This window comes from Pipistrellus kuhlii, unplaced genomic scaffold, assembly GCF_014108245.1.
Source record: "Pipistrellus kuhlii isolate mPipKuh1 unplaced genomic scaffold, mPipKuh1.p scaffold_m20_p_6, whole genome shotgun sequence".
NCBI classification, from domain to species: domain Eukaryota; kingdom Metazoa; phylum Chordata; class Mammalia; order Chiroptera; family Vespertilionidae; genus Pipistrellus; species Pipistrellus kuhlii.
The window spans coordinates 71,089,296-71,106,733 of record NW_023425562.1 but is presented as its reverse complement, the minus strand read 5'-3'; positions in this window follow the sequence as shown (position 1 = coordinate 71,106,733).

The window sequence follows — 17,438 nt, the reverse complement described above, 5'->3', positions numbered from 1 at the left end:
CTGAACCATCGCTAGTCCTAGTACAAATTGGGATAGCTTTTCTAATAAGAAATTTGGCTTTAAATAAGTTTGTACTCTTTGGCCCTATTAATTCCCCATATAGAAACCAATCTATGGAAATAGCTCTTTTCTTCTTTGGAAGTATGTTCTTAGCTACTGGAACCATTTTGCCCAGACATATATAGAGACAGAGACACAGAAAGATGACCTAAGGAACCCAAGTGTTCCAGCCCCTGTAGTGCTGGGAAAGTACTCCCCTCTAGTAACTATTGAAATCCCAGAACTTCCTTTGTCAATCACTCCCACATAAATCTTCATCTTAGGGCTTGCTTCTGGGGAACCCGAACTAAGACATGACCCAAAACCCTAATCTGTCATCTCCACCTCAGGTTTCACAAATGCTGCTTCATAATTGAGATTGGAGGGGGCTCAGGAGCTGAGGTCTGCTCACCATTACTGCTTTTTCTCCACTCTCTTTTTTACTCTTGCAAAAATTCAGCACTTCTGACTCCCCCCACACTCCCTTTTACACATTCAGTTCGTTTGGGTTGTCAATTTAATGTTAGCACCAAAATGTATACAATTGAATGGTAAAGCCTATATAACTTCAAAAGGTTTTTAGTACAAAAATGTTGGAACTATAAGCCACCTACCTAATTTACCTCTGGCATGTTATGAGCATAACCATAAATCTTTTCAATCAAGGTCTTACCAGTCCTGTGTTATCATAAAGCAGCATAACTAGTTTAACTATAAGACAAATCCTCACACATTTAAAATATATGCAATAAAAAAATAACCTAGATCATGCCCATTTTTCACTCCATGTGCATAATTGCAAATGTGATAGTGAAAAATGCTTCAACTAGTTTGGAGAAACAGTCAAACATTCCCTCAAAGGAGTGGTCCTAAACTTATAATATTTCTTAATGTATGTGATTTGCGACCACATTGAGCTTTATTAAGCCAAGGAGACCTTATTCAGCAATCTTATTTGTAATTTCTTGCATAAAGTAAAATTCTTGCTTTTGTGGTTGCTTTTTAAATTTCCTTGGGATAAGAGAGAGAAATAATTGGCATTCTGTTTTTGATACATTAAGTTTGAGGTGCCTAGTAGACGACTAAGAAGAGGTATTAAATGGGCATTTCATGGGAGAGGTCCAGTCTGGTCATACCAATTTCAGTCATTAGACTCTATGTGGTATGCAAAGCCATGAGACTCTTTGAAGTCACCAAGAAAGAGAAGAAATTTTTGAAAATGGATGAAGTCCCAGGTCAGATCTCTGTGGACTTCAACTTTAAGGAGTGGAGAAAAGGAATCAATTTGAGCAGGGTGAGAAGGAGCTGCCACTGAGGAGAAAGATGACCTCAGCACTATCTTCCTTTTAATGTGAAGTTAGCACTGCTGCATGGAGAGCTGGGGCCTGTGACTACTGCAAAAGTGAAACTATACAATTTCTAAGGGTTAAATGGTAAAAGGGAAGGTAGTAAAGCTTTTGTCTGGTCCTTTCTTGGGTCATGTGCTTTGTGAGGCATGAGAATGTAAGAAATATGTCTACTCTGATATTGATGCTGCCATGCTGGGAAGACCACAGAGAGAGAGATAGAGACAGAGAAAGATGCCCCAGGAACCCAAGTGTTCCAGCCCCTAACTTTTCCCTGCACAGGCACTAGGCATGTGAGTGAATGAACCTGAGTGTTTCCAGCCACTGGCCATTGAGCTGTCCTAGTTGACATGGAGTGAAGTAGAAATGAGTTGTCCCCACTGAGCTTTGTCCAGATCACAAATTCATAAGCAAAATAAATGTGCCCATTGTTTTGTTATTAAGTTTTGAGATCATTCATTATGTTCTTCTAGTAACACCAAGTTATAGAAAAATAACCTGGTCCTCTGTGTCCTGAAGTTATATTATGTGCTTTTTGAAAAACGAATGGTTATTTTTCTTGGAAACCAGTGTTTCAAAGAGAAGCAAGTTCTCACTTGTGTCGAAGGCTCTTGTAGGTAAAATAAGATGATGGCTGAGAGAGAGAGAGAGAGAAGAGGGTCTGGGGTCTCTGGCTCTGTAATGCAGGTGTGGGGAGCGGCCTTAGCTGAAACATGGACAGTTTATTTGTAGTTACAGAAGGGAAGGCAGAGTCTCCGGGCACAGATGCCAGGAAGTGAACAAACAAGGTGGTGGGAGATGAATAAGTTCTTGTCTGTGTTCTTCCATGTTCTTAGTGGGAGAATAAAAGAACTGGGGCAATACATGAGCTTACCAAGCAGAATAAGGGGCTTATTTGAAGTTTATAATCATGAATTTAAAGGAAGACCATTTAGTGTGGTTATGCAGCTGTGCATCCGTACTCAGTGTCCTGGGTACAAACAGAAAGTAAATAGGACATTGGACTTAACCAGGTTTATGGTGTTGCCAAGAGAAAACAAATAAGAGAGACAGGGACAAGGGAGTTGGGGGTCTAAGCAAGGGCGTGATACATTAATTGGCTATGGAATTTAAGCTGAACTAAGAGGAAAGGAAAGATTGGGGGAGGGAGGGAGGGACAGCAGAGACTTATAAGGATTAATGCATTGTGGGTCTCAGTAAAATTCAAGCATTGCTTGAGCTCATTCCTATATTTTAATTATCTCCATTCTGAGGATGGGGGACTTTTGTATCTTGCAAATAAAGTCGCTAAGGAGTGGCAAAGCTGTAATGCAAACCTAGGCTGTCCAACTCCTGCAAAAGTGAGAACCCCTCCATTCACAGGCCAGCTTCTGGTCAGAAAGAAAGGAGAGTAAAAAGAGCTTTCTGTGCTGATGGTCACCAAGGGCTCTAAACACCAGATTGGGAGAAACCTTAGCAAGAGGTCCCTGTGTCCTGAAAGCTTGGCTCGAAGTCCGGAGTGAAATTATATTATGTGCACTTTGAAAGACTAATGGTTGTTTTTCTTGGAAACCAGTTCTTAATTGGTTTCTCTTTAAGAACAGGATGCAGCGGAGAGTGCATGGGTGTAGAAGCAAAAACTGGTCGTTTCAGTCTATCTTGTGTGACAGGTACATGGATCCTTCCCACTGAGGTACTTCCTGCGCTCCATAGGAGATTTCATCAAAGGAAGCGTGTGTTAAATTACATCACCAACCCTATTGTTTAAAGTTTCTATTACTGCCAATTAATTATAATGAGGACCAGGAGGCTCTCTGTTCCAGCCCTGGTGAAATATGCAGCCAATGGATCACACCACAGTGACGAGAGGATGTTTGTAAGAGGAAATTTTGTAAGAGGAATTTGCCAAGCTCTCAATTGTATTTGCAATATCATTTCCTATTGTTGATTGTCCTGTAATTCTGGTTGTGCAGCAACTTTGGCATTGGTAATATGCTTATTTCCAGAGGCAGTCATTTGGGTGGGGAAATGGAGGAGAGCTAAGAGGTTGCTCCTTATGTGTTTAAAAAGGGCAGGTGAGCCTGAAGCTAAGTATCTTATCTTTCCTTTTGCTGCAAAGAGAGAAAATTTCAAAACCTGGACAAGTTCTATGATGTAAGAGATGGTTATATCAAAACAAATTGGGCCCTAGCTAGATTGGCTCACTGGATAGAGTGTACATCTGTGGACTGAAGGATCCTGGATTCGATTCTAGTCAAAGGCACATGCCCGGGGTTGCAGTCTTAATCCCCAGTAGGGGGCGTGCATGAGACAGGCCATCAATGATTCTTATCATTAATGTTTCTATCTCTTCCTCTCCCTTCCTCTCTTAAATCAATAAAAATGTATTGAAATAAATAAATAAATTGGAAGGAAAATTAGGTTATTCAAAACCAAAATAATACTATAGAGAAGGAAGAATTTTCTCTGCCTGTTGCTCAGACCATATTTCTCCCACCTCATCCAACCATTCCACCTTCACCCCCGCCCCCACAGGGACTTTTGGGAGCTCCCATTGCTTTATAAATACTGACCTCAGGCAAGGGAGAAAGAACAGCAGCTATAGCCTCAGAAAAACCCGAGTTTTTAATACTTTCATCTATTAATGTGAAACTTTGAGTCAGATAGGGCTCTGAGACTTAATTTTGTCCTTCACAAAATAGGGGGCATAACACCTACCTTATAGGTTGATTTGTGAAACTTAAATAGGTAAACTATGAAAAGCATCTGCTTACTCACAGTTGACAACAATATTTTACTGTCTTCTGTCCCTCAGTCCTTACTTTTGAAAGCACTTGGAATGTTTCCTACATTTCAACAAATTCTATTTGCCTCCCTCCCTTCCTTTCATGTATTTTCCCTCCCTCCTTCCCTCCCTCCCTCTCTTCCTCCCTCTCTTCCTTCCTTCTTCTCTCCCTTCCTTCTTCCCTCCCTTCCTTCCTCCCTCCCTTCCTTCCTTCCTTCCTTCCTTCCTTCCTTCCTTCCTTCCTTCGCCCTCAAATCCCAATTCCCAATATAGTGGTGCCTCACACAACAAACTTAATTTGTTCTAGGAGCAAGTTTGTTATGCGAAAAGTTCGTTATGTGAAATGCGTTTTCCCATAACAATACATGTTAAAAAAAATAATTCGTTCCGTAGCATAAAATATGCTAAGATGACATAAAAAAAGATAAATTTTTTGTTATTATTTTTATTTAGATACATCTAAAAACATATTTTTTAAAAAAAAAACACATTTTTTTAATTTTAAGACAGACTACCAAATCTTGCACATCTTCATCCATTTTCTGCTTTTTGGCTGATGGTTTCATGAAAAACCTGTCCAAAGTCGTTTGTTTTTCTCTTTTCTCCAACATCTGCCGGAAATAACGGACAAGAGTATCGGAGTAAAGATCGTTGATCCTGTTTGCTTCAGCTGAATCCGGATAGTGGGCATTGGTAAACTCCTGAACTGCTTTCCATTTGACCAGGATGTTCTTGATGTCAGCAGTTGGGATTGGTTGATTGTTTGATTGTTGCTCCTCGTTATCAGATGACGCTTCCCTTTGAGCATTGTCCTGTTGCTGGACCAGAAGTGCTTGGAGCTCTTCAGTTGTCAGCTCTTCTTCGTGTTCCTCAATAAGCTCCTCTACATCCTCTTCCTCTACCTCTAATTCCAACCTTTGGGCTACTGTGATGATGTCCTTCACCACTTCTGTGTCATCAACTACTGCTTTTTCCTGGGTCCACGAAGGCACAAGCATCTTCCAAGCAGAAATGAGGGTCCTTTGTGACACTTCTTCCCAGGCCTTCTGTATAAGTCGTATTGCCATAAGGACATCAAATTTCTCCTTCCAAAACTTTCGGACAGTCATATTGTCTCCACCAAACTCGCATTCTTCAAACACCTTATTAAAGAGGGCTCTAGTGTAGAGTTTTTTAAAGTTCGCAATAACTTGCTGATCCATTGGCTGAAGAATGGATGTGGTGTTTGGTGGCAAATACTGCATCTTGATAAAAGGATAATTTTCCTGCAATATTTCCTCTAGGTCTTTTGGGTGAGAAGGGGCATTGTCAAGTATAAGAAGGGCTTTGAGCGGCAGTTCTTTTTCCAGCAAGAATTTCTTCATGGCAGGAGCAAAGGTTTCCAGAATCCATTCGTTGAAGATAACTTGGGTCACCCAGGCTTTTTGATTGGACTTCCAATGGACGGGCAGTTTGGACTTAATAACGTTATTTTTCTTGAAAATTCTTGGATTTTCAGAGTGATAAACCAATAGAGGTTTGATCTTGAGGTCTCCCCTGGCATTAGACGAAAACATAAGGGTAAGTCTGTCCTTCATGGCTTTGTGTCCTGGCAATTTCTTCTCCTCTTTTGTAATGAAGGTTCTGCTCGGCATTCTTTTCCAGAAAAGACCCGTTTCATCGGCATTGAACACTTGTTGTGGGCAGTATCCTTCATCCTTAATACATTTTTGAAAGTTAATAGAGAACTTTTCTGCTTCTTTCTTGTCAGCACTGCCAGCCTCACCATGCATAGTAACGCTGTGGATTCCACACTTTTTCTTAAATCTAAAAAACCACCCCCTGCTGGCTTTGAATTCTTCTTCATTATCTTGATTGCTGCTACTTCCAGGGATGTTTTTCTTTAGATCGTCATAAATTCTCTTGGCTTTGTGACAGATAATATCTTGGGTTGTTACGTCACCTTTCACCTGCCTGTCCTTAATCCAAATCGCTAATAGCCTCTCCATTTCCTCGTGGATTGAAGACCTATGTTTTTCATGAAATAGTTTTGATACTCCTTTGGCTACTCTGGCTGATTTGATTGCATCCTTATTTGTCAAAATGGTGAAAATGGTGGTCTTGCTGAGGCCAAACTCTTTGACGAGGTCACACTGTTTTACCCCACATTCACTCCTTCTAATTATTTCCTGTTTCATTTCAACAGAAATCACCTTCCTGCTTTTTTTAGAAGCCATGATATAAAAAAAATATTGAGTTTAACTTAAAAGGACGACTGCCGTGATACGTGCGTGATTTAATTCGTAATGAAGAACGATTGCCGTGACTAACGACTGCCTGCAGTGCCTGCACGGAAGGATGCAATACATCGGCAGCGATCGTGGAAGCTCGGGCGAAGCAGTTGTGGAAGCTCGGGCAAAGCGGTCGTGGGAGCTCGGGCGACTTCGTTGTGTGAAACGAAGTTCGTTGTATGAATCATGAAATGAAGTTCGTTGTGTGCAGCGTTCGCTGTGCGAGGCGTTCTTTATGCGAGGCACCACTGTATAGCTTTTCCAACTACATAGGACCTATGGTTTACATGTCAAATTTCCCTTGCAATCATACATGTTTCCATGACTCACATAACAATAGATTTATCATAGCATCAATAATTTATTTATTTATTTATTCATTCCTTTATTAATCCAGTCATTTGATTTACATGCTGATTCAATGCTTTCCCTGTTGTATATGCCTCTCCATGTTGTATTGTACCTGAATATTATTTTTTTCTGGTGCTTCATACTTTGTTTCCAACTTGTTTTATATATTATATCAGTTGAACTTTATAATGTCCTGGGAAGTAAGCAGAACAAATATCGCCATAATGTTCTACTTTTGTAAAAGTAAAAATAGTTCAGTGGCGTAAGTGGCTTATCTACTCAAGATCACAACACTGGTTTCTAGAAACTATGTTGACCCAAAGCATTCTCATGACCTTCACAAGCATGTCCTACCTTCTCTAATCTCTCCTATGCTGTATGTGATCCTAGTTCTATCACTGAAATTCTCTGGCTATAGAAACCCAGGAATGTGGGTCTCTGTGTACTCTGGTTGCTTTATTCAGACTACACTAAGGTCTGTTTGAAGTGTCCTTTGTATCACATAAATACTAATTTTTCTTTAATTACATATTTCCTTAAGTGCATAGATATGAGTTTTGATTTTTTAACAGTTTTGGGCCATCAGGGGCAATACCTTAATCCTTATGGTGAGGAGAGAAGATCTCCAGCAAGAGCATTAGGTTTTGGCTTAAAGAATTGGCAATCATTTGAGCTAGTTCTTTGACCAAACAGATTCAGCCATCCCTAATTATAATTCATAAGTTCAAGAGTATGTTAATTTTTATTGTTGCAGAACCTGCTTATCCCTCATAAACAGTTGCAGAATGTTAGATTAAGTTGATTATTTCTCTTTATGTCTCAATCCATATCCCTCTCAGTCTCCATATCATACCCACGTGAACCAAAAACTTGAACACTCCCATATTGGCACTATAATAGTCTTCTAATTATATTTTGTTTCCAGAAAAAGACTGTATTTGAGGGAATTTAAATGGCCTCAGGCAAATCTGTAAGATCTTGCTGACCTAATTTGTGTTGTATATGGCCTCATTTTAAATTTGAACTCCACATGAGGCACATAAGCAAAAGAAAAAATATAACAATGAAAAACATAGTCAAGAAAAAATATAACAATGAAAAACATGTTTGAAGGTTTTACTAATAATTGTGACTGCATTAGTAATAAGTCAAGATTCTTTTCTGAACCATATTTTGACTTCTATGTCTCTGGCCATTATCTATTTCTACTCCTCTGAATCTCTGAATAAACATTTGTCATAATGAATTTTTAATGTTTTGAATGTATGTTTGTGGCTTTGTGTTTTATCTTTTAAGGAAGCTTTAAATGATTAACCTATTATACGTGAGGCCAAATTACGGTGATCATTGTCTCTGGTTACTTGGGCAAATGTAAAAGACAATCCCATTTGCATGGAGGAATATTTGGAAATGAACTTTCAATTCAGCAATATATGTTGCATATTTACTTTGTAATAAGCAAGGGGAGAGGGAAAAGGATATAAATATAGGCTTGGTTTTCAAGTGCATGAGGTTTGCTGATAAAATAATTAGAGAACTATTAAATATAATTTAAAATAAAATGCTAAATGGAATGTAACCAATTGACAGATGAGATTATCTGTGCTACATCTAGCAGTAAAGAAAATTTTCTATACGGACCCAAATCGTTGAGGAATTGGGAATACCAAGTACTTTGATTTCTGGATTCTCAGCATACTAGGTATTATGAATGATGAATAAAGAAAGTTCTCATTAGAAGTCAAGAAATTCATGGAGAGTTTGTTTCAGTTTTATAGTGCAGAAAAACAAGCCACTTCAAAATGTAGTACCTTAGAAACAATAATTATTATTTTTTCAATACTGTGGGTTGACTTGACTCGATTGGTGGTCTGTTCCGGGTGAAGTTGATTAGGACTCTAGTCGACTATGCAAGGGCTTGGCTCACTGATCTGGAAGTTCACAAAGGAGAACTCACATAGCTGGTGCTTGATCCTGGCTATTAGCTGGGCCCATAGGCTGAGAGTCGTGGTTCTCCTCTATGTAGCTTGGGAACTTGACAGCATGTGAATATGTGAATGAATCTCACATGCATTACACTAAGTGAAAGAAGCCAGATTCAAAAGATTGCATACCATATGATTTCATCCATACATATTTTGGAAAAGACAAAATTAAAAGAACAGAAAACATAATAGTGGTTGCTAGTTGTTTTTTCTTTCAACTGTTTATTTTAGATCTATCCAGGTTGATATGTAGAGTTCTAGTTCATTCCTTTTTAACTGCTATATAATTATTCCATCATATATCTTTTTTTTAATCTATCTAACTTCCTGCTAATAGACAGCAGGTTGTTTTCAACTTTTTGCTAATGTAACAAATAGCAGTGAATATCATTTAAATGAGTTTCTCTATGATGGATATGCAAAAACAGAATTTTGGTTGTTAAAAGGTGTGCATTTTCAGTTTTAATAATTATTGTCCAAATGCCCTCTAAATTGTCCATATAAATTTGGACATCCACCAAAATGGTATGAAAATACTGATTTCTCCCAATACGTTACAACATTTCATATTATCAAACTAATAAATATTCACTACACTTCTACACTTCCGCAAACATTTGAAATAACAAAATTTTATTTTAACATGGATTGATTCAGTCCCCTGGCTGGGATAGCATGGAATGTATATTCCAAGAGGATCTTTATTTCACCCATCTTCAGAGTGGTTTGAGTATTTTTTCCTATTAACTTTGCAATATATGAATTCACATAGCAGGAAAAGAGAAGAAAACTAAAACTGGACCTTGGGAAATATCTGCTTTCAATTCATGGAGTAAAATTAAAAAGTGAGCCAGGCCGGTGTGGCTCAATGGTTAGGTGCCAACCCATGAATCAGGAGATCATGGTTCAATCCCCAGTCAGGGCACATGCCTGGGATGCCGGCTTGAACTCCAGCAGGGGGTGTAAAAGAAGGGGCCGATTTATGATTCTCCTCATTGATGTTTCTATCTCTCCCTCTTCTTTCCTCTACCTGAAATCAATTTTTAAAATTATTTTTTAAAAAGGGAGTGAGGATCAGTAAGAAGAAATTAAAGTTATTATAGAAAAAATCAAGGGTCAAAGCGACCTGGAAAGAGGAGGTGAGCAGAGTTTGGGAGCAGGAAGATTTGTGGGAGAGGAGGATATGCTTACATCTACTGAGCCCTTATTATGGCTGGGCTTTGTACTAATTGCTTTGCATGCATATTCCATGGAATCTTCACAATTAATTTTTTGAGTTACTAGAGGCCCAATGCACGAAATTAGTGAAAGGAGCTCGGCCCTCACAGCCCTGGCTTTGACCAGATCACCTGGAAGGACGTCCAATCTAATTAGCATATTACACTTTTATTATTATAGATGAACATGCCCATAACTCTGAAGTAGATTCTACACTGTTTCTCAGAGTTGGGGTATAAGGGGGGGTGGGGGTGGGGGGGGGACGGTGCGAGGGCAGGGATTAATTCTAGTTGCCCTCAGTGGCAATTTGCTTGACAAGGCAAGCTTTAATGGCTTCTTCTTTCCTCCTTTACTTCTGCCAGTGTTTGTTGGGTCACATCCCAAATCACTGTTTGCACTCACACAGTGTCAAGGCCTCAGCCCAGGGTCTGTGCTTCGAAGGGCCCTGAGGTGCAATTTTCCCAGGCTCCTCCTGCGTTGAGGTCTCGAGTTAAATACCTGGGGCCTGCTAAGTGGGAAGAAGCAATGCCTCCACAGAGGCTGAGCTGGTGCCCAGGCAGCAGGCTGCTGGAGGACTTGGCAGGCTTGGGGGCGGGCTCTGCTGTTAGGGAGAGCTAAGATGATGCTGATCAGCCTCAATATGGCCGATGTCCCCTGTGGGCAGGAAGTAGACCCTGATACAGGCTACTGACCCCAAGGGCCAGACAGGTCGCCAGGATCGAGGTTGCAAAGGGCCACTGCCCCAAGAGGGAGCAGGAGAATAACCATCTCTAAGGACACCAAATCTCACTCCTAAAATTTCCAAAAGCCATCTTGCCAAGGATTCTGGGGGAAAGCAGAGGAGAGAGAAATCTGAATGACTGAGCTGTGCTTCCTAAGACAAGGAAACATACTGGTGGAATGAAAAGTGAATTGTGTTGTTTTTTCTTGCTCCTGGGTAGGAGGCAGCTCAGGATCAAAGCCAGATAAGAAAAGGAGCTCCCTTTTCTCTGCACAGATGAGCTGCTCTGTGCACTGAGACACTCAGCTCCCCCGGAGCAGCTGGTGGGGCTGAGCCACAGGGAGTGCACGCTGGAAGCTCGTCTCCCAGGGACTCAACAATCCTGGAGAAGTAGCATATGCCGCTGCTGATGGGTAGAGGCAGGAAGCACACTTCACAGTGTCTTCTGAACACCCTGGGATTTGAATTGATCTCCTTCCAATCCTAGCGCTTTCTTCAGGAGTGGCTCTTTGTCAGTTTAAAGTGCCTCTCCACCCGTGCGGTCTGGCCCTCCACGAACAGGATGTGATACAAGGCGGCCAAGGTTTCCACAGGGCTCTCCTTCCGTGAGGGGATCACATATGCAGAAAGGCGCTTGCTGTCGCCTCTGTTTTGTATTCTGCTAGAGTGGCTCCTCCTGCAATCCGCTAACATTGGAGCTTGGCCTCCCTCGGCTGGGTGGGGCCCACTCCAGCGTCTTGGCCAGGTCAGTGGGGGCCTCGGGCTTCCCTGCAAGAGAAGAGCTGGAGTGAAGATTGCTTTTGAGAACCTGCCTATGAGGGAAAAGGGCAGCACGTGTGCCTTAAAAACCGGAGCTTCTGCTCCATAACAACAGATATGATTATTTGGGGACGTGAGAGACATGCCACTTATAGAGAAAATAGAAGGCCCCCCTAAGGAATTTACACTTCGTGTTGGCACTCCTCCGTGTTGGCAGGAGTTTAATTATTCATTCCCAGCCAGCACGATCCCATGTGTTCAGCTGACAAAGCGTCAGCCCTCCTGTGTGACCACAAGAGGAAGCAGTTGGAACCCTCTCGCTTGAGAAAATACACAGTGAGTACGGTGCCTATGTTTCCTATGTCCCGAACAACATCTGAGCTGAGGGCTCTAGGCCATTTCCTTTCCTGGCAGAATCGTGACTTTTGATAATGTGGGGCGGGGAGAGGGAGAAGCACGTAACCATGGCAGCCACGAGAACACCACCAAGTAGGGATTATGCGTTGAGTTCCTTCTACACGCCAGCCATGTTAAGCATCTTCCCTGCACCCAGTCAACTTCTTAGATCATTGTCTCCATGCTGCATGTGAGGGAACTTGGGCTAAGAAAAGGAATTTGCCTCAAATTCGAATCCTACAACTGCTAAGTGGCTGAGCCAGGATACCAGGTCTGCTCACTATGTGTGTTCATTCCTCCCACCGACCCTCATCTCTCTCTTTTCCTCTCTCTCTTCTCTCTCTCATCTTTCTGTTTCCTTTTAAAAATTTTTATTTATTTTTAAAGTATTTTCATATATATATTTTATTGATTTTAGAGAAGAAGGAAGAGGGAGAGAGAGAAACAACAATGAGAATCATTGGTTGACTGCCTCCTGCATGCCCTCTACTGGACCAAGCCCACAACCCAGGCATGCGCCTTTAGCCAGAATCAAACCTTCAGTCCACAGAGACCCTTTAGTCCACAGGCTGACGCTCTATCCATTGAGCCAAACCAGCTAGGCCTCATCTATGTTTCTATGGAACTATCTTCAAAAGGTTTTTTTTTTGTTTTTTTTTTTTTTTACAAATGAGACACAGAGTTGACCATTCTCCCACCCCAAAGGTCTATAATCAAGTCACTTCATTCACAACTTTAATAAAATAAAAGAATATTCAAAAAGTGTGTACTACCAGAAAACTGGGTGCTTGTCACCCGCCATTAATTTGGTTTCCAATTTGACACAGGCTAAGCAGGGTGGTGGGTGGGTCAACAATTTTATTTGCTTTTTTTTTTTCTTCAGTAAAACCTTTGTGCACAGTCTGACTTTCCCCTTACATTGGCACACAAATTGGGTGACCTTTGTGTGAAGTGCCTGAGATTCTGAATCTTCCTTTACAGAATGTCTTCTCTTACCTCTCACCACTGGCTCTTGCTTCAATTCCAGAAATAAGGCAGAGCAACAAAGACAAGGCAGAAAAAAGATCTGCCCTCATCCGTCCACCTCCCCCCACCACCCCGCCACCCAACGAAGCAGATCTTTAGGGGCACCTGCTCCCCTTCCCCATGCCAGACAAGCTTACAGAATACTAACTCGTCTGTTTCCGTGTAGCGTTTCTAAATTCATGAATTCAAATTATACTTCAGGTTCTGTCATTTGTGCCTGTGGTTTGGTTTCATTCTTATCCATTTTATCTAACATGGCAATCATAGTGCAAATGCATGCACATTCCATAACACGTCTTGGGGGGAAACCGCAGCAAGGTTACTGAATGGGAATTTGCTTTCAGGAGCCCATTATTTACTCAGGATAGTTGCTTCAGACCTCTTATTTCTACGTGCCTATTATCACCAAGGCAGGAGGACCTCCTCCCAGACTAGTCCTAGAACACTCAGCTGATCTAGCAAGGTATTGCTAAAGTGCTTCTGTACGTTCTCGAATAGAAGCTGCTATTATACTTCATAGGTTTCTGCTGGGTAATCCTCTGCCCCAGGATAAGAATACAGACAAAATGACTAAGATATGTGTTAGAAGGTGAATTCTTAAATCATGTTAGGCTTTTCTTCATAAAACAAGTTATGTAATATCACCCTTCGTGTTCCCTGGTCCTTGTCAAACTGTATTTGCACTAATTGCTTTTGACACAATGCCCAGAGTGCCAGGAGAGCACTCCTCTAACCCTGCAGTGCTGGATTTTCGAGATCCAGCGCTTTGGCCCATTGACACCGGGATGCTTGTGAACATCACCCTCTCTTGGTCCCTTCCAAAGCAACTCTGCATTTGCCACCAGCTAGTGGAGCCCCCAAAGCTGATGTGAGAAGTTCTGAAGTACTTCTCTGTCCTGGGTAGTATGTTGAGTACTTTGGACGGACATTCGTTTCTTCCTTCCAGCAGCTCTGTGTTGCCCCAGTCAGCCTGCAGCCAACAGGTAACAGGTGGCACTCAAAGAGTTCAACAGAGGGGAGGTCAATGAAGGTACATTTACATGGGTAAGGGCAAGGCTAGAGAAACAACATGGGATGATGAGGTGCCCAGACAGTAGGAGGCAGTCTTTAGCACCTGAGGCTAGAAGGAGCAAAGGAGAAAATAGTTTGGTGAGAGCTAGCATCATGGAAGGAGGGCCGTTTGCAGAGAATGTGGCCACATTCAGAGAGCTGAAGGGAGTGCCAGCGGATTGGGTGACAGGAGGGAGACACAGGAAACTTGGAGACATGTTTTTTTCATAGAAAATATACTTTAAAGACGTGGTACTTAGGGCTGGGACATTTTGAGTGACAAAATAAATAATGATAATAATAAATCACAACCCTAGAATATAATAAATATCTAGGAGTCCCTGCTGATATAAATAATTGAATGAATGAATGCTTAAACAAATGCATAAAGAGTGGAGAAGGGAAAGCTTTTCATTCCAGCAAAATTTTAATTAATAAATGAAAAAGGAATGATGCAATTAGAAAATCATCATTTAGAAACACCGCAGAAATAATTATTCCAGACAAGAAACATCGGTGGGAAAAGAGGTGGTGATGAATGTAGTATGAAAACACATTATTTGCATTGTCTCAAAGTATCTTCTTACAAGATAGATACCAGTATTAACTTCAGAAGGCAAAGGGAGTAAGTTTTCACGGGAGAAACCTAGCAATAACACCATAACAGAAACTATTTTTAAAAACGTTGACAGCCTCATAATGAGACCTATTTGCATTTTTTTACCTTCTGAGATGATGCACTGAGAAGGGTGCAACATCACTTCTGTATATAATTGCCAAAAATGCGTGATCTGAATTTAATCATGAAGCAACATCAGACAATCCCAAATTGATGGACAGTCTCCAAAATAGTGTCTTAGAACTCCTCAGAAATATACAAATCATCTATAATAATAAAAGTGTAATATGCTAATTAGACCATACATCCTCCCAGTTGACCTTTTAGACAAAGCTGGGGCTTTGAGGGAAGCCAGGGTCTTGGGTGCTGAAGGGAAGTCAGTGCCTGCAGCTGGGGGAAGGAAAGCCTACTCCTGCAAGAATTTCATGCATTGGGCCTCTAGTTAACTACCGTATAAAGACTGGAGGAGGCTAAGGAGACATAACACCTCAATGCAGTGTGAGGTCTCTGATTCGGTCCTGGACCACAAAACAAGGACATTAGTGCAGATATTGTCAAAATTCGAATAAAGTCTGTAGATTAGTTAACAGTATTGAATCAATGTTAATTTCCTGGTTTTGATAATTAAACAATTGTCATGGGAGTTATCAACATAGAGAAAGCTAAGTGAACAGTATAAGAGAAATCTCTGTATATACTGATTTTGTAGCATTTTTCATAATTATTTGAAAATGACATAAAAACATTAATTAAAAATAAACAGACTCACCGAAACAGGTTTGGCTTAGTGGATAGAGCGTCGGCCTGCAGACTGAAAGGTCCCGGGTTCGATTCCAGTCAAGGGCATGTACCTTGGTTGCGGGCACATCTCCAGTGGGGGGGTGTGCAAGAGGCAATTGGTCGATGTTTCTAACTCTCTATCCCTCTCTCTTTCTCTCTATAAGAAATCAATAAAATTTATTTTTAAAAATAATAAAAAATAAACAGACTCTTCCATTAAATACTATTTCCTTATACACTTAACACATGATTAGATGTAAAAGTGGATTTGCATAAATTAAAAAAAAAAACTTCTGTTGCATTTCTTATGCATTTTTGGTCCGTTCTTTATATAATCACATTCCTCGTTTAAATTTACCATATGGAAACAGATTTAAAAACTATTCACATGGTAATATCCTCATGACTCTCCTTTTCTGCTTCTTATCTCCTTCCCAGATATGGCTCTGTATTATTTTTCCTTCCCAATCAAACCAGATGGATGTGTGGGCAGATGGACAGATGGATAAAGCCAAAGAACCATGCTCAGCTAGTCTTGGAAACAGAGCTAAAACAGACAGAGAAAACTAGGGTAGGAGGAAGACTCCAGAAGTCAAAGAGGAAGGCTAAGGAAGATCCAGCCGCATTTAGAAGCAGAACAGGAGTCTCAAGGAGTTCCAGATACAGGATGTGGCTCTAGAGAGAGAAAGCTAAGGGAACGGGTCTTCATGGAAGTACTGTGAAGCAGCCGAGGTGTGGCCTACTGTGGCAGATGCTGCATATCTCCCCCCAGGTTGTCTATACACAGTTTCTCCCACATATTCTTACATCTTCGTGTCCAAAGGCCTTTTCTGGCCAGGAGAGTAACAAACCAGCACAGGACAGTTTGCAAGTGCCAGGAAGTTGGTGTTAATGCTTAAGTGACACACTTCATCTATTGATGGGTGGGAATTAGTAGATAAATATCTCAACATCCTTGTTCCTCAGTAGGACAACAGTGAGGTATGCTCACACACCTCAGAGGGTTTCCAGTGGGATTGAGTTCTTGTTGCCCATAGTGACAACCTGCTCATTGCTACACCTTAAATGAGGTGTCCTTCCTTCCCTGCTCACGATCCCATTCCTTCACAGAGCTTCCTGGAGTCACTTCCCAAGTCTACTACTTGCATGGAAATCCTGTCTCAGAGTCTGCCTTTAAGGAGGACCGCAGCTGAGAAAAAGGGATCTCACCAACTGCACACAAACAAATGCCTTGGGCTCACTCTGCCACTGATGGAATGGGCCACTTCTAATTGCATGTTTCTGTCAGGCTCATGCTTCACAGCCCTTTGGGGACAGCCCATGGAACTCGATCTTGCTGACCTCTACTGCTCCCTACATCTGAGAAATGGGAGATTGGATTCTCCCTATGATTCTGGTCCAACCTAGCTAAGCTGACACAGGTATAGCTCAGATGCTAAATAGGTGCTCCTGTCATCAAACCCAGTTGAGGGAGATCTAATGAGGCACCCTGGGCAGGCTTCATGACGGTGAGCTCATTAACTCCCCCAAACAACGAGTGAACCTGGAACCTAAGCATAACCAGACCAGCCTAATCTACGTGGGCAATTATGGTGGTGCAGGAGACTCTACCCTCCTGTCAGCAGTGATTAATATTAATCTCTTACTGTCCACTCAATATCTTTATTAAGATGTTGGAAATGTTTAGTTTTCTTTATTGACCTAGTATATACTTGAAAATAAAAACATATTAACAAAGAAGCTAAATGATCCAGGAAAACTCTGCTAAGCTTTACTGTTATAATTATTTTAGTTCTTTAGAATTCCATTCAAATTCTCTCCTGTTTTATTTTTAATGATTTTTTTCCTGGTTGTAATGAATCTGGAAAGGCAGGGCCCTGAAATAGAAATCTCTGTCTGCATAAAATTGGTTCACATTTTGGGTTTAGGGTTTTCTTTTTTCTGCATTACACAGAATTATAGATGCATATATTTACATAGAGTTATGAAATCTGTATGCTGTTGTACATACAAGTTTATATTTTTCATCTAGCATAATACATTGCAAGATAATTTCAATGATTGCCTTGATATGCCATTGAATGAATATATTATTGCAATTTTTATATTATTAA